The sequence below is a fragment of the Nyctereutes procyonoides genome, unplaced genomic scaffold, assembly GCF_905146905.1.
Source record: "Nyctereutes procyonoides isolate TBG_1078 unplaced genomic scaffold, NYPRO_anot_genome, whole genome shotgun sequence".
Taxonomy (NCBI): Eukaryota; Metazoa; Chordata; class Mammalia; order Carnivora; family Canidae; genus Nyctereutes; species Nyctereutes procyonoides.
The window spans coordinates 4,206,404-4,234,339 of NW_026575142.1; the positions used below are offsets into that span (position 1 = coordinate 4,206,404).

At 34.8% G+C, this 27,936-nt stretch overlaps 1 long non-coding RNA gene across 1 annotated transcript in view; it reads right to left on the bottom strand.

The window, feature by feature from the left end:
• The window catches only part of LOC129498741 (uncharacterized), a 221,363-nt gene that overhangs the window by 162,598 nt on the left and 30,829 nt on the right, over positions 1 to 27,936 (bottom strand). Inside the window, exon 2 of the long non-coding RNA XR_008662193.1 lies at positions 19,986 to 20,100. This is a non-coding gene — a long non-coding RNA (uncharacterized LOC129498741). The remainder of the gene's footprint in view (positions 1 to 19,985; positions 20,101 to 27,936) is intronic.

A 27,936-nucleotide genomic window follows, 5' to 3' on the forward strand; every position in this document is an offset into this window, starting at 1 on the left:
ATTTATTAAGAATAATTTTCTTTATAGAATCATGAAATTCTATTAAGACTACTTATGGTTTAAATCAGCATTTTTTTAGTTCATTAGCTAAATTGTCATATGGAAAAATAAGGGATAAAGGGATGATTTGTGTGTGTGTGTCTATATATGTATATGTATATATGTATAAATATATATATATACATATATATAGTCACTCATAGTTTTAATCTTTTGCATGATGCCTTCTCAAATACATTTTCCCATCTGATCGATAGTGCTTGAAGTGGTTGCAGAATAATGTATATCATATATTAGTTCTAAAACATAAGTATGTCTATCCATTAATCTTTATATTTCAAAAATCTGTATGGCCACAAAATATATGTTTGTAAAGAAATATGTTCAACTTTGAGAATTATATCAGAAGCTCGCTATAAATACTTTTACATACTTATCTTTATTGATGCATAGTCAAACGCTGTTGGAGAAAAAAATTACATTCAGTGACCATTTCTCACTATGATTAGACAAACATGTATGGACCTCTTTCATACTGTCATATTGAAAAATAGACATTTCACCCTCATCTGTCTGGACTTTTATTTTCCTAAATCATTAAGTTATTAGATTTGGTTTTCTGTATTTATCAGATTAGCAGTGTAATTAACAACTCTCTACTTCATTTTATAGATAAACTTAATGTTGTCTACAAATGTCCAAACAGTTTCCACTGGAAAACGACCAAAAATAGAATTTTCTACATCTGTGTATGTGTGTTTGTGTGTGTCTTCATTTATGTTAATGTATGTATGCATATAATTTTTGAAGCTTGGTGTAGGGCACTAAGTTTATTTGGACTGAAAGAAATTATATCAGAGTAAACTAGTGATTAGAAACGTCTGTGTTACCTCTGAGAGTTTGAGCTGTTTATTATCATACTTCACATTTTCATGAGAGAAATGATGGTAGGTATCTGAAAACTAACATGCATTGAATTTGAACTCCTTTTCTGGTATGCACGTTTTAGCTGCAACAAAGAGATGCTATTTTAGCAATTTTTAGGTATGAATACCAATATCTTTGCAATCAGTTTCTATTTCGATCACTTCACATGATTTAATGTTTAAGAAAATAAGGTATTTTTTTATGTTATCCTAAATTATTCAGGACCAAAAGAAGGACAACACCACTCAATCAATACATAAACTTAAATTAAAATCTTCATGTACTAGCACCTGCTGATACAGCCGGCAACATCATTGATATGTCTCTTCCTGCATAAAGATCCCATAGCTACTCATATAACTTCAATTACCTTAACTTCATTCCAGGTAAGCAATTTTGTAGAAGTAGAGTTTCAACAATTCCAGTCATCTTTTGAAAGATCTGTCAATCACTTTAGTTTTATATTATTTGAGCCTTTCTAATTGCTGAAAATAAGTCTTCTCATTAAATATTGGACTAACCTTTCCATAATTTGGATTTTCGGTGGCAAAGGGAGAAGGAGAAGTGAGTCAACACTTATTAAATATCTAATATAAAGTTAGTGAAACAATTAAGTTATCACAATAATCGCTATAAAAATTCCAGAACATAAGCACTGCTATTCGTTTTATAGATTAGCGCCCTAAGTTGTAATGAGGCTAGATTGCCAAAAAATAGTTATTAAGGATAAGAGCTATAGCTTATTTCTAGTTTCTCTTGTCCCAATCTAGCCCATACTACATCATGTGAAAATACTCTTGAGTAATTGTCTTAATTTTGATTTTACTTGCACTACAAAAATAGATACCATTTAACTGAACAAATGAGGGCCAGCTATTTTAATTCATTTTATTATTCACATACTTAGCCCAAACCAGCATCTGATGAAACTTGACTTTTCTCCTTGAGAAGTTTATGTTTATATAATGTCACACATACAAAAAGCAGATTAACCTAATTTAACTTAAAATTATAATTATCTACAAAACAATTTTATAGCAATCTTTGCTATAAAAAAAATGACTCCATAATTCTCTTATATTTTCACCAAGTGTGGTATGGTATTTTAAAAGATCTGACAAATCACTCCAGGGAGTCCACTCTCAATAGAAATCAAAAAAAGCTGATTTAGCCTGCTCATTCTAGACAAGTTTTGATCATTGGCAAATTGAATATTTTTAGTTATCTTACTTTTACATTATTTATCTAAGAACTGACATTCCTCTGATCTACTTCTGCTTTTCCTTCAATCATCAGATATACATTCCTTTCTATCTCTTTTCTCCAATGTTGTACTAATTCAGAACAAAGCTGAGACCAATACCAAAATGTCTTAATTTTCTCTTCTGTTTCAAAATAACTTTATAATCCATCTCCCTATGCCACACCTATTCAAAAATTCCATGTTTTTTATATCTTTGTAGGTTGTATTTTCACTTAAAACTCACAAAAATGGTTTTAAATTTCATACAAAATATTTCCCTATGTCTAGAAATGGCAGCATAAAGGTCAAGAATTGGCATTCATTTATATATTAAATAATGGAGATGCTCAATGTTTTATCTTAAATATGAGATGATATAGAGGTCAGTACTTTTGAATACTAGGATCTTCTAGTCTAGTCTTTATTGTTTTTCAAATTGCAGGGATTTTCTTGTTGTTACAGACCTATACGCCCTCTAGTTGTCTCTGATTGAAACCACTGGTGATTTTTTTTTTTTTTAAGATTTTTCTTTATTTATTCATGAGAGACACACAAAGAGGCAGAGACACAGGCAGAGGGAGGAGCAGGCTCTATGCTGGGAGCTTGATGTGGGACTCCATCCAGGGATTCCAGGATCACACTCTGGGCCAAAGGCAGGTGCCAAACCGCTGAGCCACCCAGGGATCCCCCATTGGTGATTTTTGATATCACTTCAAATAATTAACTTTTTGAACCTACCCACAAAATTATTATTTGTTGTGGTTGCTCAAATGATCAACAGCTCCCAGAAAAGTTCTGTAAAACCCAAGGGCTAACATCCCTTTCAAGATATATCTAGTAAGGTCAAGTGTCACTTCCCTCACAGTTCAACACACTGACTGCTAATTTGACAATGATGTATGCCCCTTATTGGACAACTCATGAAAACATGAAATTCCCTTGCCAAAAACAACCATTTCTTTGAAAATTAAGCAAAGATTGGGGGAAAAAATGTTGAAGAGGATTCTCTCTTGAAAACTACTAGAGCTGGCCAACAATGAATTCTTGCTGGAGGCTGCTCCCATTTTCCCCACTCCCAGCTCTTTCTGTAAATATCATAGCTTTGCCAGGTTATGGCCAGTCACAAACTTAGCAACTTTGTCTCCAGAGGTGGAGGAATTGATTTGAGACATTGTAGGATAACCCACGGCTTTGGTAGCTCAATGGGGAAGAATCTGCACAGAACTTCTGGTTCTGTGCCTCAGCTCAAGACAAGCAGCAAAACAACTCAAAATTCATATAGAGATCCTAGAAGTGAGAGCCAGAGCAATTCTGAAATGAACCCTCCATAAAACAACAGGCTACCTCAAATTATATACATATATATGGAAGAACTGAAATATTCTGGTTAAAAAAAAATGAGAGTCAGTGGACACTTGAGACCTGGCTATAGCTTTGGATAAATTCCTCCATGTATATACAGTTGAACTGAGAGAATATAAAAGCCTTAGAGGCATGATACTATGACCTGTGTCCCTCTCATATTCATATGTTGAAGCTCTAATCCCCAGTGTGGTGGTATTTGGAGGTGGAATGACTGAAAGATAATTATGTTTAGATGAGGTCATCAAGTTGGAGCCTCCATAATAGGATCAGTACCAATATAAGAAGAGACCAGAGTTTTCTCTTTGTCTACCTCATGAGGATATATCAAAAAGATTCCCAGTCCTTAGAAATGAATTTTTGCCACTTAAGCCATCCAGTTTGGGGTATTTGCTACAGCAGCCTGAGCTAGGACACATGATAAGTCTTATCAAAATCTTTCCAAACTACTGGTTTTCCACTAAACACATAGACACAGGCATCACCCGCCAGGGAGTAGTACTAAAAATAAAAGCATAAACATGAGAACTAAGCAGAGATATCAATGATAGAATATTTTGAGGAGATAGACTTTATAGTTTAAATCAAGGCAAGAAAACAATTACCCCCAGAAATAGAAAACAAAATCCCAAGCTGTTGCAATATATTACTTAAAACAACTAATTGTCAAGAAATTTTTTTAAAAATTTTGCATTAAAAATGCAAAAATCAAAAAAATAAATAAAAATGCAAAAATCAAAAAATGCAAAAAATTAATTGACAAATTTTGCATTAAAATGCAAAAAATAGCACATTACTGGGTCTTTAACATATTTTGATGAAACACATATATTATGGTAATAGCACAGAGAAATAAGAACAAAATAGAAACATGCTGGACTTAGTTGCTATAATTCACAAGACTTAAGAGAATATCAATCTAAAATAAACTATATTTAAATCAAAGATGCATATTGTAACCCCTAAATCAACCCCCCAAAATACTCAAAGATATAGCTAAATATTTAAGAGGAAATAAAATGCCATAATAAAAATATTTCACACAAAGAAACCAGTAAAAGTAGTAGAAGAATAGGAATAAAAGAAATATGATACATAAAGAAAACATTAAAAATGGCAAATCTATTGCAAAAATTATCACTATTTTCTTGAATGTATGTGTACTAAATACTCCAAGTAAAAGGCTTAGGTTGTCAGGTTAAATAAAAAGTTAAGGAACAGCTCTAAACCATTCAACAGAGGAGCAAATTAATATCAGTCACAAATAGGTTGAAAGTAGAGGCAAAGATGTATGATACACTCAGTAACTATAAGAACTGGGCTGGATGTATTAATATCAGACAATATAGAATTTAAGACAAAAATATTTTTTTGACAAGTGACAAGTGACAACCAGATAGCAGAGCCACAAAATAATGCAGTAAACATTAATAAAAAATATGGGAAACTTAAACATTAACTAAATTGACTAAATTGATCTATACTGTAAACTCCGAATAACAGTAGAATACACATTCTTTTCAAGTATACCTGGAACATTCTCCGGGATAGACCATACGATAAGCCTTCACAAAAACTTTAATACATTTTTAAAAAGTTAGACACAGTATGTACTCTGAGCACAACTGGAATTAAGTTAGAAATCAATACAAAATACACTTAAAATGTGAAAATTAAGTAGCATACTTCTAAATATCCAACTATTAAAGAAGAAATAGGGGAAATTTTTTTAAAAGCTTGGAAAAAAAGTCAATATGCAATTTGAAACATATGGAATACAGTTAAAGCAATATTTACAGGGGAACTTATAGCTTAATGTTTGTACTCAGAAAGAAAATATTAAAACCAGTAGTCCATGATAAACTTAAGAAGTTTAAAAACTTATAATCAAACATAAAAAGCAGACTGGGAAGTTATATTGATCAAACAGAAAAATCAACAAAATAAAACAAAAAGAAATAGAAAAGTTAGTAGATGAATAAATTGGTGCACATTTAGTCAAAAAAGCAAGAAGACTGAAAAAGTAAACTATCGAAATCAGAAATCAAAGAAGGGATGTCAATATCGATTCTATAGATATATAAAGAACCTTAAGGAAAAGTTATAAACCACGTATGACAACAAACGTGAAGTGGATGAATCTTAAAGATACAAAAATAAATAAATAAATAAATAAATAAAATAAACCTGACTCAAGACAAAGTAAAGTGTAAATAAACATTTAGCATCTAGCAGAATTAGAAAATAGTTCAAAATCAAGTCCTGGTACATAAGACTTCACTGGGGGAAATGTATGAAACACCTAAAGAAGAAGTAATACCATGCATATGCATATGCATATTTTTTTCAGAAAATATAGAAGTAAACTTCCTCTTTCTAACTTGTTTGGCAGTATTACCTGATATCAAAACCTGATAAAATCTTATAAGGAAACTAAAGGATAGGGTCACCTGAGTGGCTCAGTAGTTGAGCATCTGCTTTTGGCTCAGGTCGTGATCCTGGGGTCCTGGGATCAAGTCCCACATCGGGCTCCCTGCAGGGAGCCTGCTTCTCCCACTGCCTGTGTCTCTGCCTCTCTCTTTGTGTCTCTCATGAATAGATAAATAAAATCTTTTTTTTAAAAAAAAGGATAAATTACCTCATAAACAGATGCAGGAAACCCTACACAAAATACTGGACAACTCCATCTAGTTTTATATATATATATATATATATATATATATATATATATATATATATATATAATAAATATATAATAAATATATATAATATATATAAATAAATATATATATATATATGAACAATTACACATGACAAGTAAATATAATCTATCCCAGGAATGCAATTTGGGCTAAAAATTCATAAATAAATGAATAAAATACATTGCATTAAGGCATAAAGATAAAAAAAAATGTATGAAATCTTGATAGATACAGAAAAAGCATTTTAGAAAAGTTTACATGCATCCATGATAAAAGCTGTCAGCAATAAGAAATAAAAGCAAACATTCTCTTCTGGATAAAGGGGCTCAATTTTTAAAAAAACGAATAGCTAATATCATAGGCAATCATACAAGATGTAGTGTTTTGAGATTGGAATAAGGCAGAGATATATACTCTCATTACTTTTATCATCATTGCACTAAGAACCACAGTCCATGCAATAAAAACAAAAAAATTTGAACATAGATCGAAAGAGAGGAATTCAATCATTATTGGAATATGACAAGATCTTTTATGTGGATAATCCTAAAGGTTAGGTGTGCGTGCATCCGCATGGACACACACACACAAACACACACACACTAGTACTACAACCACAAAGCAAATTTAGCAACATATCTGAAGATAGAAGCAATACACTCTAACAAATTATAGCACTGTATACTAGAATAATCTGAAAATGAAATTTAAAAAACCTTTCATTTTCAATTGTACAAAAAATAGATAAATGTAGGAATACATTTTACAAAAGAAGTATAAGGCCTAAATAGTTAAGCAACAAAATATTGTCAGGGTAAATAAAAAAGACTCAAAAAAAAAAAAATACAGGCCTATCACAAAGATAAATATGCGAGTTTGGTTCCAGACCACAGCAATAAAGCGAATATTGCAATAAAGTGAGTTAAAGGAATTTTTTTTGTTTCCTGCTACATATGAAAGCCATGTTTACACTATGCTGTATCTATTTAGTATGCATTAGCATTATATCTAAAAAGTGTATATGCTTTAATTTTAAAAATGGTTTAGTGCTAAAAAATGCTAACCACCATCAGAGCTCTCTACGAGCCATAATCTTTTTCCTAGTAGCAGGTGTCATTTCAATGTTGATGGCTGTTGACTGATCAGGGTGGCTATTGAAGGCTGGGGTGACTGTAACAACTTCTTAAAATAAGACAATAGTGAAGTTTGCCCCCTTAAGTCATTCTTCCTCTCACGATTTCTCTAAACCAGGCAATGCCCTTTGATAGCATTTTAATTATAGTAGAACTACTTTCAAAATTGGAGTCTATCAACTAAGTTTAGGTAGCACTCTGAATACTTTGTTTTCCTTTCAACAATCTTCACAGTATCTTCATCAGAAGAAGTTTCCATTAAAAAAAAAATACTATTCTTTGCTCATCCATAGGAAGCAACTCCTCATCCACTCAAGTTTTACCATGAGATTGTACAATTCAGTCCCATCTTCAGGCTCCACTTTCTAATTCTAGATCTCTTGCTATTTCCACCACATCTGAAGTCCTGAGCCCCCCACAGTTATCCACGAGGGCTGGAGTCAACACGTCTTTCAATCCCCCATTAAGGAGGCCATTTTGACCTTTTTTCTTGAATCACGTGTTCTTCATGGCACCTAAAATGATGAATCTTTCAGAAAGGTCTTTACTTTGTCCATATTCATCAATGAAGCATTATAGCAGCTATAGCCTTATTATTTCTTAAATAATAAGACTTGAAATTTAAAATGAAACCTCGATTCATGGGCTCACAGGCATGAAAACCACATGAATTTCATTGTACATCTCCATGAGGGTAACTCGGTGATCAGGGACATTGTCAATGAACAGTAATATTTTGATAGGAATCTTTTTTTTTTTCCAGAGATCTCAACTGTGGACTTAAAATATTTAGTAAGCCCTGTTGTAAACAGATGTGCTGTCATCCAGCTTTTGTGATGCCATTTACAGAGCACCAGCAGAGTAGATTGAGCATAATTCTTAAGGGCTCTAGGATTTTCAGAATGGCAAATGAACATTGGCTTAAACTTTAAGTCTCGAGCTGTATTAACCCTAACAGAAGAGTCAGTCTGTCCTTTAAAGCCGGGCACTGACTTCTCTCTAGCTCTGAAAGTCCTAGATGGCATTTTTTCCCAATATAAGGTCAGGTTGCTTTGCTGACATTGAGTATCTACTGTTTGGTATACCCAGTTTTATTAACGGTCCCAGCTAGATCTTCTGGAGAACCTGCTGCAGCTTCTACACCAGCACTTGCTGCTTCACCTTGCACTTTGATGTTACAGAGACGGCTTCTTTCCTCAAACCTCACCAACAACCCGAGCTAGCTTCCAACTTTCCTTCTTCAGCCTTTTCACCTCTTCCAGCTTCAGACAGTTGAAGAGAGTTAGGGTCTTGCTCCAGATGAGGCTTTGGCTTACGGAAATCAAATGTCTGTTTTGAGCTTCTATCCAGGCCACTAAAACTTTCCCCACATCATCAATAAGGCCACTTTGCTTCCTTATCATTCATATATTCACCAGCAGAGCACTTTTGGTTTCCCTCAAGTACCTTTTCTTTGCCTTCACAGCTCAGCTGTTTATCACAAGAGGCCTAGCTTTATAGCTTCGGATAAGCCTCCCAATAAGCTTCATCATTTCTAGCTTTTGATTTAAAGAGAGAGATGTGAGAACCCTCCTTCACTTGTGCACTTAGAGGCCATTGTCAAAGCTATAAGTAACCCAATTCTAACATTGTTGTGTCTCAGGAAATAGGGATCTGAGGAGAGGGAGAGAGACAGGGAATGGTAGATTGGTAAAGCAGTCAAAATACACATACTTATTAAGTTTGCTGCCATATGTAGAGGTGTGCAGGGCAACTGAAAACAGTTACAATAGTAACACCAAAATCATTGATCACTGATCACCATAACAAACATAATAATAATGGAAAAGTGAAATATTCCAAGAAATATCACAATGTGATAGAAAGATATGAAGTAAGGAAATGCTGTTGGAAAAAATGATACAAAAAGATTAGCTCAAGGCAAGGTTGTCTTGAAACTTCAATTGTATTTAAAAAAAAAAGAGAGAGAGAGAAAGTAAAAAATGCAAAGTGAAATAAAATGAGGATTCTCTCCTTCTCCCTCTGCCCCTCCACCACTCACGGGTTTTCTCTCTCTCTTTCAAATAAAATAATTTTCAAATAAATAAATAAATAATTTTTACATAAATAATCTTCGAAGTGGACGTTGTTCAATAAATGGGTAAATGAGTTGATACTTCATGAAAGAAGACATATGGATAGCAAAGAAGCACTTGAAAAGATCCTTACTGTCATTCGTTTTTAGGGTAATACAAATAGAACCAATGAGTACACTACACTTTGCCTAGAATAGATGATATAAAACAAATTGATAATACAGAGAGTTGGTTAGGATCTGGAACAAGTGGGAATGTCATACGTCGTCATCCGGGTCTGATGAGAATCTTAAAACAATTACAGCCATTTTGTAAAACGTTTGGAATATCTTAATAACTTGAACATACACTTAGCATACTCCCCAAAATTTTCACTCCCAGTTACCCAATAAAAATGAATTTCTATCTCCACAGAAACTTTATACACAAATGTTAATAGAAGCAGTATCCATAATAGCCTCAAACTGGAAATTATGCAAATATTCATCTAGTGCCCAACAGGTGAACAACAAATACGACCCATTCTTGCAACAGAATACAGATGAACTTAAAGAAGGAACAAACTATTGATACATACACTAACAGGACTTGGAAAAATCTATGCTAATGGAAAGAAGGAAGTGACAAATGCCTCCTTATTTTAGAATGTCACGTATATGAAATTTCTAGAAAAAGAAACACTATGGCAACAACAAATCAGTGCTTTATTGGAGCTGCTAGCGGGAGAAGATTGACTATAAAAGGTTATTAAGAGGACTTTTGGGGGGTGACTTCATTATTTTAAAACTGGATTGTGATGAGAGTTGCATAACCTTATGAGTTTACTGAAACTCCCTGGATTGTAAGCTTAAGATTGGTGATGTTTTTAGTTGCATGTAAATTATACTTCAATTACCCTGAAAACAAAATATTAAAGGGATATGGAACAATTGCTGTTGGTGTTCGTACATACTGTATTTGGAATAATCATTTGATTTTACCAGTCTTTCACATAAGAAGATATAAAACTAATAAATATGATGATATTTGGATGAGTTAATTTAGAGTCTCTCTTACCTCATATGCACAGTTACGTTGACAGGAAAGATCAGCTCAATTAACTAAAAGTACTTTACATACAAAATAGATCCAGAAGCTTAGTCATTACTGTTTCCAAGTTACATTTCTTTCTGTTTCTTTTTTTCCATTACAGCTGCAATTCAAACTAAAAATAGAGATTAAGCTGAATTCTATTCTCTAACGCCTTCTTTGGTTATTGCATCCGCCTCCAGTAAAAATTAATATGAATCATACACCGAGAACAAACATTTTGGAGCGTCTAAAAGAAAAATAAAGACATTTTCCTAGAATCTATATATATATTTTTTTAAATGAAGACTTAAGACATTGTTTGTGGGAACCAAATTAACCTAAAACTGAACCTCCCAAAATCGAAGTTATTTTTAATAAGAAAAAGAATGACTACTAAATAAAAATTCTCATTATCAAAGATTGCTTCTTTATACTAACTCCCAAGAACAAATTTTAAGGTGTATGTCCATGCCATATGAATATATAACTTCCTGATCAGTTTTTTTTCTACAAAAAGGTGAATGTGTTTGAACCTGGCTTAATAGAATCTTGCTCACCAAAGTTATTACATCATTTATGTTTCAGCATCGCAACCCTATTGTGCCACTTGCAGTTGTGCTCTAGGTTCTCATTCCCCAGTTTACTAAAAGAAATGATGGGGATGCCTGGGAGGCTCAGTGGTTGAGTGTCTGCCTTTGGCTCAGGGCGTGAGCCTCCCTGCAGGAAGCCTGCTTCTCCCTCTGCCTGTGTCTCTGCCTCTTTGTGTGTCTCTCATGAATAAATAAATAAAATATTAAAAAAGAAACATGGTGATTCACCTTGATATGTAAAATTACTATTTTCCCAGTGGCTATATTTAGCAAATAATAGTCACAAAAACTATATCTATAGCAACAACCATATTTATTCAATATGTGTAGGCTAAGCCCCATACATACATTATTAAATTTAATCATCAAATCCTCACATGAATTCTTTGAGGTGAGTGATAAGAATGCCCCCAGTGAGTTCTCCTAGTGGAGTCAAGGAATAATCTCAAGATCAGAAGTAGCTGAAGATAAATGAAGAAGATTTTTTTTTCTTGGCAAATAATGAATAAATGAAATAAATTAGCCGGGTTCTCTCTCCATATTTATAGCAATCAATTCTGATCTTTGCACTCCAAATCAAGCACCAAATTTATGTATATGTATGGCAGGAGTACAAAAAAACAATTTAAAAAAAGGAACCCTTCAAATATGCTTCAGATGAAAATAGCCAGCAGCACCCCTGCCAACTTGCAATTCATCTGAAGGATATGGGCTCTGTCACTGTACCCAGAAAACAAACTGGCTGGTGAGGACATTGTGCATCCTCACAGCATACAGTGTACCCAGCACTCATCCCTGCCAAGAAACATCACTCCTGTTCTCCACGTCCCACACCCCCACGCAATTTTCAGAGGCAGAGCTCCTCCACACAAAAACTAACATTCACTGCAAGACACAAAAGGTGCTTATTTGGGCTAAGGACATACACTATAGTTACAGGGGATCTTCACGGTAGATGTTCACAAAGAAACATGAACTGAAAATCCAATATCAGCCATATTTCATATAATCCATCTGCCATAGAAGGGCATCCAATCTACCATAAGATGATTCAGTGCTGAGGAACTAATAGAAGACACTGAAGAACATGTGAAACAGTAGAGAAGGCGTATTTACATAGATTGTGTTTCCCCCAAAATGCTGTTACACAAGAAGGAAATAATCGCAAGGGGGAGAAATTAAAAATATAATGGCCAAATTTTAGGGGCGGGGGGAAGATGGCCACTAATAATGGAACACATGCCTCTAAGATTATGAGCAGAAGGATCTAGCTGAGGGATCCTCCAGAAATCAGTGCATATAAATAAGAACATAGAATTCATTAAAGGGTTTTTTAAGAGATACCTGGGTGGCTCAGCTGTGGAGCGTCTGCCTTCAGCCCAGGGTGTGACCCCGGGGTCCTGGGATTGAGTCCCTCACGTATCGGGCTCCCTGCAAAGAGCCTGCTTCTCCCTCTATGTCTCTGCCTCTCTCTGTGTCTCTCATGAATAAATAAATAAATAAATAAATAAATAAATAAATAAATAAATAAATAACAGGCTTTTTAAGAACTTGAAGACTAGACTTATGAGCTCCACAATCTAACAGCAATTCTATAGAGACAAGGCAGGGGAAAGAGAAAAAGGATATTTGAAAATAAGTGATAAAATCTACTCCAAATCAAGACACTTCGTCCAAGATCGAAGGCCACCATCAACTGAAAATCTGTGATGCTCGGAGACACAGATACACACACACACACACACACACACACACACACACACACTTTCACGTGTTGCAGTTCTCTAAGGGAATTACTTGATCTGTGCCTGAGGCTGTCTGTGCCCTAAAGTGGAACCTCCCATTTCTCACTCTCTAAAGAGTTGCTCCCACACCTCTGCTACCTCAGCAGGGGTCATGGTGTTGGGAAGCTTGGAACGTCATGGAAATCTGGAAAACTGGCAAAGTAGGTGGCTAAGCCAGGTTGACTGATAATTAGGGGCCTCTTACAAGTTTGCTTATTGCTCACTGAGAGCAACTAAGGAAAAAACTGGTCTTCTAATGCTAAATACAAACATGACTTTTATCCTCAAAATACTGGATATTTAGCATGCATTTGTCATCTTCAGTTTTATGAACTATATAATTTTCTTAAGAGGTATATTAGAATATTACTTCATTTTGTTAATGAAAATGAGCCATTTTTCCTTCCCACCAATTGCTTCACATCCTCGCCAAAACTTTGTATTGTCTGTTTGTTAAATGTGTTGTTTTAAAAGTTAGCCATTGTAGTAGGTTTCGGTCATATTTAATTATAATATTAATTTGAATTTTAAAAATGGTTAATGACGTTGGACATCTTTTCATGTGCTTCTACGCCATCTGTGTATATTATCTGGTCACTTAACTACCTGCAACTTTTGCCTATTTTTAATCAGTTGTTTGCTATTTATTGAATTTTGAGAGTTCTTTATGTAATCTGGATGCAAATCCTTAATCAGAAATATGACTTTGGGGGCACCGGGATGGCTTAATCGGATAAGCATCGGACTCTGGATCTTTGCTTTTCTTTCTCTTAACAGTGTCTTTTGAAGGGCAGTAAGTGCTTAATTTTAATGAAGGATAATTTATAATTTTTGGTGGATAATACTTTTGGTACTATACATAAAAACTTCTTTCCTTAACCAAGATCATAAAGATTTCTCTCCTGTTTTCTTCTACAAGTTGTAAGATTTTAGATATTACATTTGTTGTATGATCCATTTATTAGAGTTTACATGGGATTCAACGTAAAACATTAATATTTTGATAAGAATGCAACTTTTTCCCAGTAAATAACATCATTCCATATATTATCAATTGTAAAATTTTTGCTGGTAGCGATGGTCCCTTGTAGATGTCAAGGGACTGTCAACTGTACTGAGGCCTGGTATGGTAGCTTGCACTGGTGTCTGGCAAGGTGTTCTTTAGAGACAGATAGTCAACAACCAAGATTACTTTTTTATTTTTATTCAAAAAAACTGTCTAGGGATCCCTGGGTGGCGCAGCAGTTTGACGCCTGCCTTTGGCCCAGGGCACGATCCTGGAGACCCAGGATCGAATCCCATGTCAGGCTCCCAGTGCATGGAGCCTGCTTCTCCCTCTGCCTGTGTCTCTGCCTCTCTCTCTCTCTCTCTGTGACTATCATAAATAAAAAAAATAAAAAAATAAAAAATAAACAAAAAAAACCCAAAAAAACTGTCTACCACAGAGGTGATGGGCAATCATTTAACAATTTTCTAATAGTCTCTACACTCAACGTGGGGGGGGGGGGCTTGACCCCTGAGATCAAGAGCCACACACTCTCCTAAGCCAGCCAGACAATCCCTTAACAGTTCTTTTTTTAGTGTAAAACATAAGTATTGAATCTAAAACTAGGAGTGATCAGGGAAAAAAAAATAAGATTGATGAATGTGAGAGATATAGTACCATAGCGATAACTGTGGCTTTTAAAGATTTTCTCCCATATTCCAACAATAATATATTCTCAATAGATTTAATAGTAGTAATTTGAAGATAATTTACTGAAAAGAATAGAGACAATCCTTAGGAAACAATACCACCGCCCCTGCAATTTGTTTTGTCAGTTGGATTAGTTTATTGTTTTATACAGTGAACAAATCTTTGTTTGAATTTAACTTTGCTAAATTAACTTAAATTACAAATGTAATCAACATCCTTGAATTATAATAGAATAACCATAATTATTGCTTTTGTATCAACACTTAATCATGCAATAACTGAAAGCGAGTGAGGCAAGTGTTTCAATGGTTGTCTTGTTGTTTTTTTTCAGATCCACAAGTATAAGTCAGAGATAAAATATCTCAATAAAAATTTTCCTGATCCTTTATAACTTATATGATTTATTTCCTGATCAACCATGTGAAACATGGAAGAAAAAAGAAACAGTTGTGTGCCATTTACCTGACTGCTAGAAGTTGGCATTTTTTTTTATATTGGAAGCATACGCCTCACAAGGAGAGATAAAAATATAATATACTGCATTTGTCTGATATTTCTGATGTTTTTTTTTCCTGCTGAAATCACTTTTTTCCAGATTTTTATATATTTGATACATTTACTATGTTTCTATTTAAAACTTCCTGATAGGGATCCCTGGGTGGCTCCGTGGTTTCGCTCCTGCCTTTGGCCCAGGGCATGATCCTGGAATCCCAGGATCGAGTCCCACCTCGGGCTCCCGAATGGAGCCTGCTTCTCCCTCCTCCTGTGTCTCTGCCTCTCTCTCTTGTTCTCTCTATCATAAATAAATAAATAAGTCTTTAAAAAATTAAAAAATAAAACTTCCTGGTTAAGGATAGAACTATTAATAGAATTATTAATGATTAAATAGAACTATTTTTTAATATAAACATGAAGCACTGTATAACTTAGATAAGGTTTATGACTTATTGTCTTAAATCTTTATAGTATTTTGAGTTTTTTTTTCCTCTGAAATTAAACATTTCACACTCATTTCTCACCTTCCTAGTTTTTGTTATTATTGTTCTGTAATGCACACACACTCACGCGCACGCTCCTCTTCTTTTCCACTTTGCTTCAAAACCAATTGGAAAAATAAAACAACTATGTCAGCAGAGGAAGTCAAACATATCTCCTCCTCCCGTAGGTTGGCATTTTTACTTATGTACAGTTGAGCTTCTTTGTATTACACCCATGATTTAGGCACACTTATCCACACAGTCACTGATGACAGCGTATCGCCTGTCCCATGGGGCACCTGCCTTAAGACTTCTGGCAAAGTTGTCCTTACCCCACAAGGAAGGGGCTGGAATCAACATGGACAGGGTGTTTTGCTCTTCCTCTTTGTTTTTTCTTTCCTTCTAAACTAACCATTAGAATCAGGGTCTCTTCCTCCCTTGGGAGGACTGAAAGAGAGAAAGCAGAAGAAATGCCAGGAGCAATACATGAATGGGCTAACTTCATGTTGGAGGCATCATCAGACTGGGGGGAAATCCTCTTAGACTTCCCACCTAAACAATGGGGAATACGATCAAGCAGAAAATACCTGACTTTTGGGCATTATTGAGAATGTGTTACACCACCATCAGTCCGTGGAGGTTAAGAAAAGGACTCCTGGCATTCAGACAAAGCCTCAAGGATTAGGGGTAAGCACATGGAGAGTTTTTCATTCTCATCAGAAAAATGCAGATGAAAGAGGCGGGCCTAGGCCATGGTAAGGCACTCCTCCAGAACGAAATTTAAGGGAGCTACAAAAACATAGTGATGAAGAAAAATGACATTTTAATGCAACTTGAAAGCAAATCAAAACCCACACAAAACAATCCGTGATGAATACTTTATATCAAAAGTTTAAGATAGGATCTGTTGGCTGGGCCACAACGAGATACGCAGTAAAATGTATAAAACTTAAGAAGTGGCAACATCAAGTGCTGTCAAGAATGTGAAGCACCTGAACTTTCGTAAGTTGGTGGGAATGTTAAAATTTACAATCATTTTAGAAAACCTCTTTTAAAAAATAGATTTATTTATTTATGAGAGAGGGAGAGAGAGAGGCAGAGGGAGAAGGAGGCTCCCTGCAGGTAGCCCGATGCAGGACTCGATCCCAGGACTCTGGGGTCATGACCTGAGCTGAAGGCAGACGCTCACCGCTGAGCCACCCAGGGGCCCCATCCTATTAGAAAACCTCTCAACAGTTTCTTATAAAAGTTAAACATACAGTTACCCTACAACCCAGCAATCTCAGACCCGCCCTGGCATATCCCAAGAGAAACACATTTCTATGAAACATATTTCTGCAAAAAGCCTCATCTGAGATGCTCGTAGCAGCCTTACTAGTCAGCCAGAGACTGGGGAAAAACTTGAAAGTTTATTAGCAAAAGAAACGATAACCAACGTCCTACTGGTAACATGCAATTTTCACAGAAAACCACAGAGGAAAAAAAAAAGTAACAAAAGATTAGATATTGTATGATTCTATTTATATAAAATCCAAGAGGAAAAATTAACCTATAGAAATAAAACAAATATAAAAATGGAAACATATGCCCCTGGAAAGTGGCTGATAGGAGTTGTTAGGCACAATGAAAACATTTTGTTTCTTGATCTCTGGTGTGTGCATTTGCCAAAAGCATTTAACTCCATGGTTGAGGTCAATTAACTGTTTTACATATAAAATGTACCTCAATTTCAAGAGAGAGGAGAGGAAAGAAAGGAAGGCCAGAGCAGCATTTTTTAACCTTTTTTATTTTTTGATTATCAGCTCTATAAGTAGCATTTTTGGACATTTTTTTCCTGATTGCCCCCATAACATTTTTCCCCCATAACATTTTAATGCTACAAATATATCTATTTAATATATTATCCATGTATCTGGCTTTATACAGAAAAAGTAAAAATTTTAAATTTCCTCACCAATAACCCATTTTTTTACTTGTTAGGGACAATATTGCCCCCATTGAGAATATATGGACTAGAATGAAATGGGTTTCACAGGTTTTCTGAAACATCAAGGTGATATTTGAAAATTAATCATACTTCTATATTCCTGACACCCAAATGAAAAATTGGTCCGATAATAAGGTCCTTAGGAGTAAAATTAACTTCCTTGAAAAGTTGACATAAGAAAACTGTGCATTTAAGTATCATTTAAAATTTTAGGATAGTATTAAGTATAAAAAATGCATACCCTTTTTGTAGACAAAAAAGATAACTGATTTTATTGACCAAAGCCATCTGCTTTAATATCTCGAATTTTTTTTCTACCTCAGAAGTGATATCTCAAAGCACAGTGAACATCATAATCTTGACAAAACTGTTTCTTTAATTTGCTTCAACAGGCTTCAATGTACCCTTAATTTTTTTCTTCCTTCTCCATTGGAAATTCTGTTTGAAAAAAGTAATTCTAAATGAAAACGAAAAAAAAAAAAAAAGCTCTTGCTACTTATACATTGCTTACAGCTGGATATATTCCAGCAATATAAATGAAGTTTTTCTTTTACCACTTGTTTACAATAAATAGCTCTAGCAACTCAGTGATCATCAGTTATAATTGAATATTTATTCCACATTTTTCTTTTATTATTTGAATTCTACGTGCCTGGCAAAGCTATGCTTTAACGTTGTAAAGCTATATTATGCTGCCGTATACCAGGCAAATGAGTGTTTGATGGGGTGTGCTAATGTGAGCTAAAAATAAAATCCCATCTGTTCACCTTTCAAACTACACTGCATCAGTACCCTGTGTATGGCATACAACACAATTTAATGAAACAAAAATAAAAAGTTTCCTTATTTTTATCTAACAGTAATAGCAGGCTACTTTTAAGAGGGGACAATTCACGCATGATTCCCTAGAATGCAATACATTTGTGTATTTGTCAAGATAAACTGAACATAAATAAAAGTAAACAATTATAGTGATTGTTTTAGGTCCAAGAAAAATAAAATAAGAATGTATAGCATAAAATTTTGATCATTCCTGCAAAGTGTTTGATTAACATAATAAATTTCAAAGTAGGTATATAATATCCATATATTTTTCACATATAGGATTTATCAGCTGGAAAAGACATATCCATTGCTTATGGATTACATATCCCGCCTTATGAATTATTATGCTACCTGGCAAAGTAAACCTTATTGCTTCATTTATTTTGCTTTTACAATCAGTCTTCATATCACAACTTCAATCAGAGAAGTTCCTAAACTCTCTCTGCCACAAATGTTTGGTTTTTTGTTTGTTTGTTTGTTTCCTGGGGAAACAAGCCTGAGGATTAAAAAATGGTCTTGCAATCCCACATTTTTGCATGTGATCCAACAGGGCACTTTGTTAAGAGCATTCTAAAATCAACATTTGGGCAGCCCCGGTGGGTCAGTGGTTTAGCGCCGCCTTCAGCCCAGGGTGTGATCCTGGAGACCTGGAATCGAGTCCCATGTCCGGCTCCCTGCATGGAGCCTGCTTCTCCCTCTGCCTGTGTTTCTGCTTCTCTCTCTCTCTCTCTCTGTGTGTGTCTCTCATGAATAAAAAATAAATAAAATAAAATCTTTAAAAAATTAAAATAAAATTAACATTCAATATTTAAGTATTTGCTGTGGCTACTTTATTATTCCATGACCAGGAGACAAATTTAAACTCAGGTAGTCATAGTTCCTTCTCTACTTATCATAACCTGTTCTGAGAGCTTTTATTAAATACAGAGACCATGACTTTTTTTTTTGTTAAAGATTTATTTATTTGCTTGAGAGAGAGAGAGGAGAGAACCCATACCCGCGAGGGGGAGGAGCTGAGGGAGAAGGAGAGAGAAGCTTGAGCTCCCTCTGTACTGAGCCCAGGGCAAGAAGCTGGGCTCCAGCCACCCCAGGAGCCTGCGATCAGGACCTGAGCGGCCACCAGGAGTCAGGTGCTGGGCCCCGGGGGGAGGGGGGGTACCCAGGCACGCCCAGACATCACCACTGCTGCATGAAGTGTTCCGTTCTGAGATATGACACTATTCAGTGTGCAAGATAGTAATTTTTGCCTTATATCCAATATCCTCCTTGACAGCAATACACACACACACACACGCACATACACAGTCTCTCGAGGCAGAATTATTTTCTTTTGCAGCGATGACTGCCTTTCTTTTTTTGTCTTTGACAGGATAGGTATAGTATTGCCTAGATTCTTTCCCTTGGATGTGCCTACTCATTCAACACACATATTTTAACCAAACCCAAAATAACTGGAGAGGAAAATGTACAAAATATTGCAGGTACAAAACCTGCTCTCTAGTAATAGAAGGATTCAGAAGCATCTACTCTTACTTAGCCCATGCTTCTGTATGATTTCCTGTTTCCTCGCCTGACATTGCTTTGACCAAGTCATTTTATTTCTATTTTCTTACCTCACGTATTTGGTGGGTGGCTCAGGGGGACTATTCCATTCAACAGGGCACCCACACACCTCGTGATGCAAGCAAGGATACTTTAATGCGTGAAATGGAGCAGACATTGAATAAACTGAAAAAGAGGCATAAATCAGGACTGAGGTTATTTGAGATGTTGCTCTTTGAAGTGAATCAACCTTCTTATCACTATCCTATTGGGCTCCGTCTTTCTTCTATCTTACTGGGTGTGTCTTACTTATTTTACTTGGCAAGCCTGTATCTTCTCTCAAATTTCCACACCTTTTCTATCTATCAAGTCTCAACTACCCTGGGCAATCCAGACAATTTATGGTAATTTGAGAACTATCACCTTGTATTATTTTCTTCTTTCACTATTTGGACAAGAGCAATAAGAATTGATGCCCAGCTGATTCCACTAGAGTTATTTAAAAGCACTTCCTTTTCATACAGGTTCCACTGTATAGAAAAGAATAAGTCTATTGAAATGATCACTTATACAAGTCACAGCACTTCAGTCAGCACAAGAGATAGAACTGGTTGGGTGGAGACAATTCATTACTTAAACGAGATCTGACGATTACAACTGGACAGTCCTTTTACCACATGGGGTTATTTTCCATTAAATAATACATTTATGAGGAAAAGCTTTCACTGAAAAACGTATACGTATGGAAAGATTCTGCTGTATTAAGATATAATTTACCAAACTAATACATGCATATATACTTTCTCATTTCATTTAATTAAACAGAATTTGTTATGCTAGTAAAATTTTTATGATCTGTTTGCTTCTTCCCAGAAGGCTTGAATTGCTACTTCTGATCCTAATGAATGTAGTGAGTAGTAAAAATCAAAGTCTAATGGTACATGCTTATTTTTCAGCTGGATAACCTGATTGTGATGTTTCTGGCTTACTATCCAACGTAAAATGATGTATTACTTGAATAGAATTGAAATAATGCTGCGTTATTCCTGGATGTGGATTCTAGCAAACTTGCTAGTACCAAAACCCAGGAAATTGGATATTTTGTATATTTATACTGAAGGGAAATGACCTTCTAGACTGTCAGCGCCAACTAGCCTTTTAGCAAAACTATGCTTTGGGACATTGTTAAGCAAAACATTCAGTTTATTAATGAATATCACAGATTGTTGCGTATTATCTTAACAGTTTTGAATATGTAGTCCAAATGTGTGCATAGTGCATGTTTGATGTGACTATAATCATATGAAAACAATTGGCTACATATGTATGTTTTTGGATGAGTGTATGATACGCATGGATTTGCTCAAGGCGCATTTTATGACTCTGGCACAGAATACACTAGAGAAAAAAAAGAATCCATCTTTTATCCTGTTAAGAATCTGGCTAATAATACATTTTCTGTACTTAATGCATAGTAGTAGATATGATTTTGGATTGAGAAGTAGAGATCTGAACTATATGAACTCTTTACTCAGTTTTTAGAATATGCTACATGACATTTGATGAGTGATTACAGTACTGTGTGCCTTACTTCATATATATAGCAAATGAATTGAAATGTATTGAAAAATGATTTTCCTAGTTTTGAATTTTTATAATTTTCTATAGCAAAAAGAAATTCTTCCTCAATTTCTCCGCTGTCATTGAATTTCTTCTAGGGCTGAATTAGAAAATGATTCTCTGTGGTTGTCATTAGCATAGAAAGTAAAATTAGAAAATTCCATGAAGGAACATTGAAAGAATTCAATCGACAAAACAAAACAAAACAAAACACCAGAGTTCAACTACTATTATCATCTCCTCACTTGAGCAAAAATTTGACTGAACATTTTTAACTTTAAGGTGATGTAATATGTTGGCAGGGTAAAAAGCATTTTAAAAAATTCCAATGTCTATATGAAGTTTATAATCTGAATTGCACTTGAGTCTATTTTTTTTAAACAGTAGGGGCAATGACAACATTTACTTGAGTGTGTATCACGTGACAATTATTGTGCTAGGCATGTAGCAAGGTCAATGTCACTTAATCTTCAGAACAACCCTATGAAACTGATTGTATTGTAATAATGTGGAGACAGACTTCAACTCTAAAAAAGTGGTATTTCTAATACAAAAAAATTAATCTCCTAAAATTATGGATCTAGAAAGTCTCTATCGATTTCTCTGCCTGTAGGCTTGACTCTACATAAAATATCCTAGAAAAATTAAAATGTATCACTTTTCTAAAAACCTTAAGGGAAAGCAATTAACTTTTCCTCCCTTAAGCAAGTTTTACTATCAGCAAATTATTTTTTTTTCTATTTTGTGTTGGTCATTCTAAAACCAGTGCTCTTCTAACTTCCATGGAAATTATAAAATACCCATTAACATATTTCATGTGATAAATTGTCATACATATGAAGACAATTTTTAAATACCAATGCAGAGTGTTAATTGTGATAATTTGGCAATATTGCCTTCATTTAAGCTGGTGGCAAAAATAGCCCACTAATGAAAGTTAGGTCAGAGAATGTAAAATCTTGGTGAACAGATATAGATACTTTTAGCTGGTTACAGTAATGAAAATGGAGAAGGTAACAATCATGGCATATGGTTCTACTGATAAATGACCTGAAGAGAAGGTGGAGGAGGAAGGCGGGGCCTGGGGGGGGTGCAGATCCACATAACAATGTGGGGACAATATGAAATCCATCGTGAAGTATCTCCCCTAGGGCAACAGTCCAATCTCCTTTCTTGTCTCTCTTCCACACTGTCTCAGATTTGTTGTTTTGTTGGATTTTTAATTTTTTAATTGTAGCTATTTGACTGTTTTTAGGAACTATTACTATACAAGCCTCGATTGTTCTATCCTATCCCTTTTCCTCCTTGTTTTACAATTTCTGAAAAGAAACAAGTTTCTAAAGCTGGGCATAAACAGTAGGCAAGGAAAATTGTGGTTGTAAGAAAAAAGATGACTTTTTTGGTTTTACTGTGTGAGGCTATATCCAAACCAGCCATTCCCTTTAATATTATTAATCAAAATGTATTCTAGTTCAGCTATGAGAAAGTGTTGCTGGTGAGCATTGCTTTATTTCTAATGAAAATGTAGAATCTTTTAAAAATTTCCTTTATAGGTCTTACCTAAAGTGAAGATTAAGTAATATTATATATAAATACACACATACATACCAGTTAATATTTTTACTGATATATTTTACAATAAATATTGATAATTAAGCCATAGTTTTCTAATATATAAAAGTAAAAACTAAAAATTAAGAGAAACATTTATAAGTGATCCCTGTGCTAAAGTGAGAAAAGAACTCTGCCATTTTAAAGTATAAAGGAATTAACCACAAAAAAAGAGACTATTCAATGTCAGAAACCTAAATGCTATAACAATAAAATTGTATCGGGGTAATATTTTACAGAGTTGCTTTGAATATTTAAAATAGAAAGAATGAAAATGATAGACCTAAGTATTAAACTTAACTTGGAAGAACAATAAAATAAGTCAAAAGAAAATAGGGGAATGAAATTATTAAAGCTAAAATTAATGAAATAGAAGAAAAAAGCAGTACAAGAATAAAAATGTGAAATTTGACCTCATAAAATATGAAGAGCATTCATAAACCTTTAGCAATTCTAATTTAGGTGAGGGAAAAAGAAATAAAGATATATATATGTATATATATATATATCACTGAAAATAAGAAATTAATATAACCATTGCCATAGAAAATATTAAAAATGCCACCTAGACAATAAATTTTAAAATATAAAAGTAATAAATACCTCCAGCAGAATATAAATTGCCAAAAATAACAAAAGAAGACATAAGTATCATAAATTGTAAAAGTTAGGGAATACTCACAAGTGAAAACCAAAGAACCATCACTGACTTCTCATGGAGCAGGGGTATTAAATGCTACTTCTCATTTTGGGAGACCAAGAGTGTCTTAGGGATGGTTTTTAGGGTGTCGGGGGCCTGCTTTCCTATTCTCATTGGCTTGACATTGCTTTTTCAACAAGTTCACTTCAGAAGCTGAAACTTTTCAAGAGTATTTATCCTATCTTACACAAAAACAGAATTTACTGAGTAAGATTAGCTACGGGATTTTGTTTCTCTTTTAACATAGGTACTGGCTAAATCCAGTATCAGCAAGTCCTACTAGAAGCTCAATACTTTGGTCAAAATGACTTGAGACATTTTTTCAGGTCAATCAAGCAAGCAGAAAGTTTTCATAGCACACACAGCATATGCAGCTTTAATCCTGCTTTTCTCTTGGCTTTAACTATTGTCCTCCTAGAAATAGTTTCTCATAACCTGATACAGAGAGACACGCTTCAAGTTCCTTTCTCAGAGATTTTGCGTTCCTGTTGCAGGAGCAAATCTCCGTATAGCAACAAAATCACTCTGCATGCTCTCACTTTTCGTAACACCATGGTTGGCATTACAGGCAAAGGACAGCTCACGTATGAGCTTGGGTTGTGGCCCCTGCTGTCCCTAGAACCTCGTTAAGTGGAACAGATGTAGTTGAAAAACTTTGAATCTACACAGGGTTGCTAGGAACAGCACAGGTCAAATAAAAATAATTTAAAAAGTATTATGCAGGTTTCTTACCTGCATAAGAAGCTCTTGTGAAATCCCAGGTACTATTTTTTGGGTGGCTTGGTCTCTAACCACATAGAGCTGATTCCCCAATGTGAGGAGATAAAAGAGCTTCAGGGAGGTTTCTCCACCTTTAAGTTTACAATAACAAATAAGTGGCACCTAGACAGGGTGGGGAAAGAGTTACAGTCCACCGGAGCTTTCCCAGAGAGGACAGGACACCCTGCCTTTCAGGAGGAAATCACCATCCATCCTTATCTTTGTTGAAAATTGTATAAAGTTCTGCTGTGTCCGAGAAGCCTTTAAAACCTACAAGTCATAACTTCGAAAAGACTCCTAGAAGGGAGAGGATACATTTCAATATGAACCAAATGATATCTAAGATATTTTCTCTGCATTTGAAAAATGAAAAATTGAAGCTATGTCTTTTTGGAAACAAATCTTAAGAGACAATGTGGATTTAATTTAACATGGATTGAATTTTAAAAACCTCTCCCTGGGCCACCTGGGTGGCTCAGTGGTTGACATCTGCCTTTGGCTCAGGTCATGATCTTGGGGTTCCAGGATCGAGTCTCACATCAGGGTCTCCACAGGGAGCCTGTTTCTCTGCCTCTCTTTCTGTGTCTCTCATGAATAAATAAATAAAATCTAATAAATAAATAAATAAAGTCTTAGTGATTTAAAAAAAAAGGTAAAGTATTATATTGCTCCCTTCCACAATCATGAACTGCTGTTATCCATTTTGGTGGCATATGGATTAGGTACACCAGTTCTTAAAAACAAAATAAAAATAAAACTTACATTTCTAACTTTTCCCATTATTATCCTGTGCATAGTTATATACAGCACAGAAAAGACAAATCAAATGTATATGATCAATTTAGGATTGCTTGTTCATGAGAGGAAATCTATCTACCTCTTACACTTTCTTCTTACTTGTTGGGGTACTGGTGGAAATACCATTCGATAGGAAGAGTAATAGAAGTACTTCAATTCCAAAGGAGAATTTATAAGATGTTTTGAAGAAGTTCAAAAGCATTCTACTGGGGTTGAATTCTCTCAACTAACACCCTTCAGAATTATAAAAGCTGTAAAGTGTATAACATATTGTTTTAATGTCAAAAATCACCCTCCCAATGGTTTTCAAAGCAAGTGTTTCCTGTTATGGCAGAGAACATTTGTTCAATCTATAAAGCCTATATGCGAGGATTTAGTTACTTTATTACATTTGTTCATGTCTTAAGAAGTACAGGGTACACATAATTTTAAGTTCAGCACTTTCACGTGCTTTTCTTTATGACCTCATAAAGAACATGAAAAAGCTATAAATTTAAAGCCCTAGTAAACATATAATGGGAACAAAACACTGATGATTAGATTATAAATGAGTCATTATACATTCCAGAAAAAGAAAAGAAATGGTTTTATATCATGGAAAGTTTCATGTCTCCCTGACACCAAAATAATGAGATATGTTTGGTTTTTATCATAAAATGGAGATGATTTTGTTTTCACCTTTATTTTTGTTGTCATTCCTTGCATATATACTTTGTACAGAATATTAGAGTTATATTTCACACAGAATAATAAATAGATATCATGTAGTCACATATACCAACCATCTAGGCAAGTTGACTACTTTAACCAGCTTAATTTAAAAACAAATAGTATCTTATATTTCTTTCTTTTTTTTTTTTGAAAGAGAGGGAGAGAGAGAGAGAAAGAGTGTGGGGGTGGAGGGCAGAGGAAGAGAGAGAATTTTAAGCAGGTTCTGAGCCTCACATTGGGTTCAAGTTCATTACCTGAGCTGAGATCAAGAGTAGGATGCTTAACCTACTGAGTCACCCAAGCGTCCCTCCATCTTAAAGCAGAATCATAGAAACCTTTTAAGTTTTACTTCAGTGTCTTAACTTGGGATAGGAAATAATCTTTAGAATCCATAACAATCACAAATCAATTTCCTGGGGCTTGTTGTATTTACTGAGGATTTTGAGCCCAAGTATTGGACCCTGGAAAACAGTGTCAAGAACAATAGCAAAATCATCCAGGTTAACATGTGTAGAGGATGCTACCGGTATCTCAGATCCTTTTTACCAGTTGGGACACTCACCCATCAGCTGCTATACATATTCACAGCTGAAGACTCAACTTTGCCCAATTCTAAGATCTGTCCACCAAATAGAAGCTTCAGGCTCCCTCCCTAAGACCTAAATGAACTGTTGGTATAAAATGCTAGATATTCAATGGGAACTAACATTCTGGTATTATTTGGCCTCCAATAGTTTTTCCATGAGATCATACTAAAGCTTGTCTCCAGCTCAGTCTAGGTAGACTCCCACTGAGCCTTTGTCTCTTCACCTTTCTTGCTTTCCTCATTCCCTTTCTCCTGAGAGCTCACTGTACTCTAGTTTATGATGCTTCCCATGGTGGTATAACTTAACAATTATGAAACCACTATACATAGTACTGGAACTGAACAATTAAATAGATTAATAGCAAGTGGTAGCAGCAAAGGTCTACCTGTTTGAGTGACAGGTTACATATAAACAAGGAGAGAAGTCTAAAATGACCTATGTGATAATGGAATAGACTTGGAGACATAATTATGGGCTCAGTTTAGGTTAATATGATTACATATAGAAATATTTATAGATACATGTATATGCACAAGCTAGTATGCACACACGTATTTTTCTCTGCTATGTCAGTTGAGGGGACCTAGAAGCAGCAAAACATCAGCAGCAACAAATACATCTGGCACCCAGATCTTTGGTTTTTTGTTTGGTTGTTGTTTGGATTTGTTTGGTTTGGTTTTTTCCAGATCTTGTTTGTATGTATGTATGTATTTATTTATTTATTTATTTATTTATTTATTTATTTATTTATTTATTTTTCATGCTGTTGTCCAAAAGAAGGAAGCAGTGTTACTTGGAGAAATGGCTGATTCTACTACTGTGGCAAAAAACATACAAGAAGTGCCATGAGCATCTATTAGTACCATAAGGTAGGGAAGTGCTCAAACACACACAGATGAATAACTGGGGCATGTCAAAGGAGCACAGAAGCCATCTGAAAGAGCTAACAGTGGCCAAAGCTGGAACAATTTGAGCAACAAAATTAAGTAGTATTATATTATAAGCCAATGTAAAAGGCAAATGTTCACATGTCCACACTGATACAATGACATGATGGAATAAATTAATAAACTGGGGAGAAGAGACAAAACTCTCATGTAAAAGAATTCTGAATAGTTTTACATGGATATCCCACCCTCAAAAAGGTGGAACTTAACTCTCCACACCTTAGGTGGGCTCTGCACAGTGCCTTTCTTCTGAAGAATACAGTACGGAAAGGCGGAGAAAATATCTTTA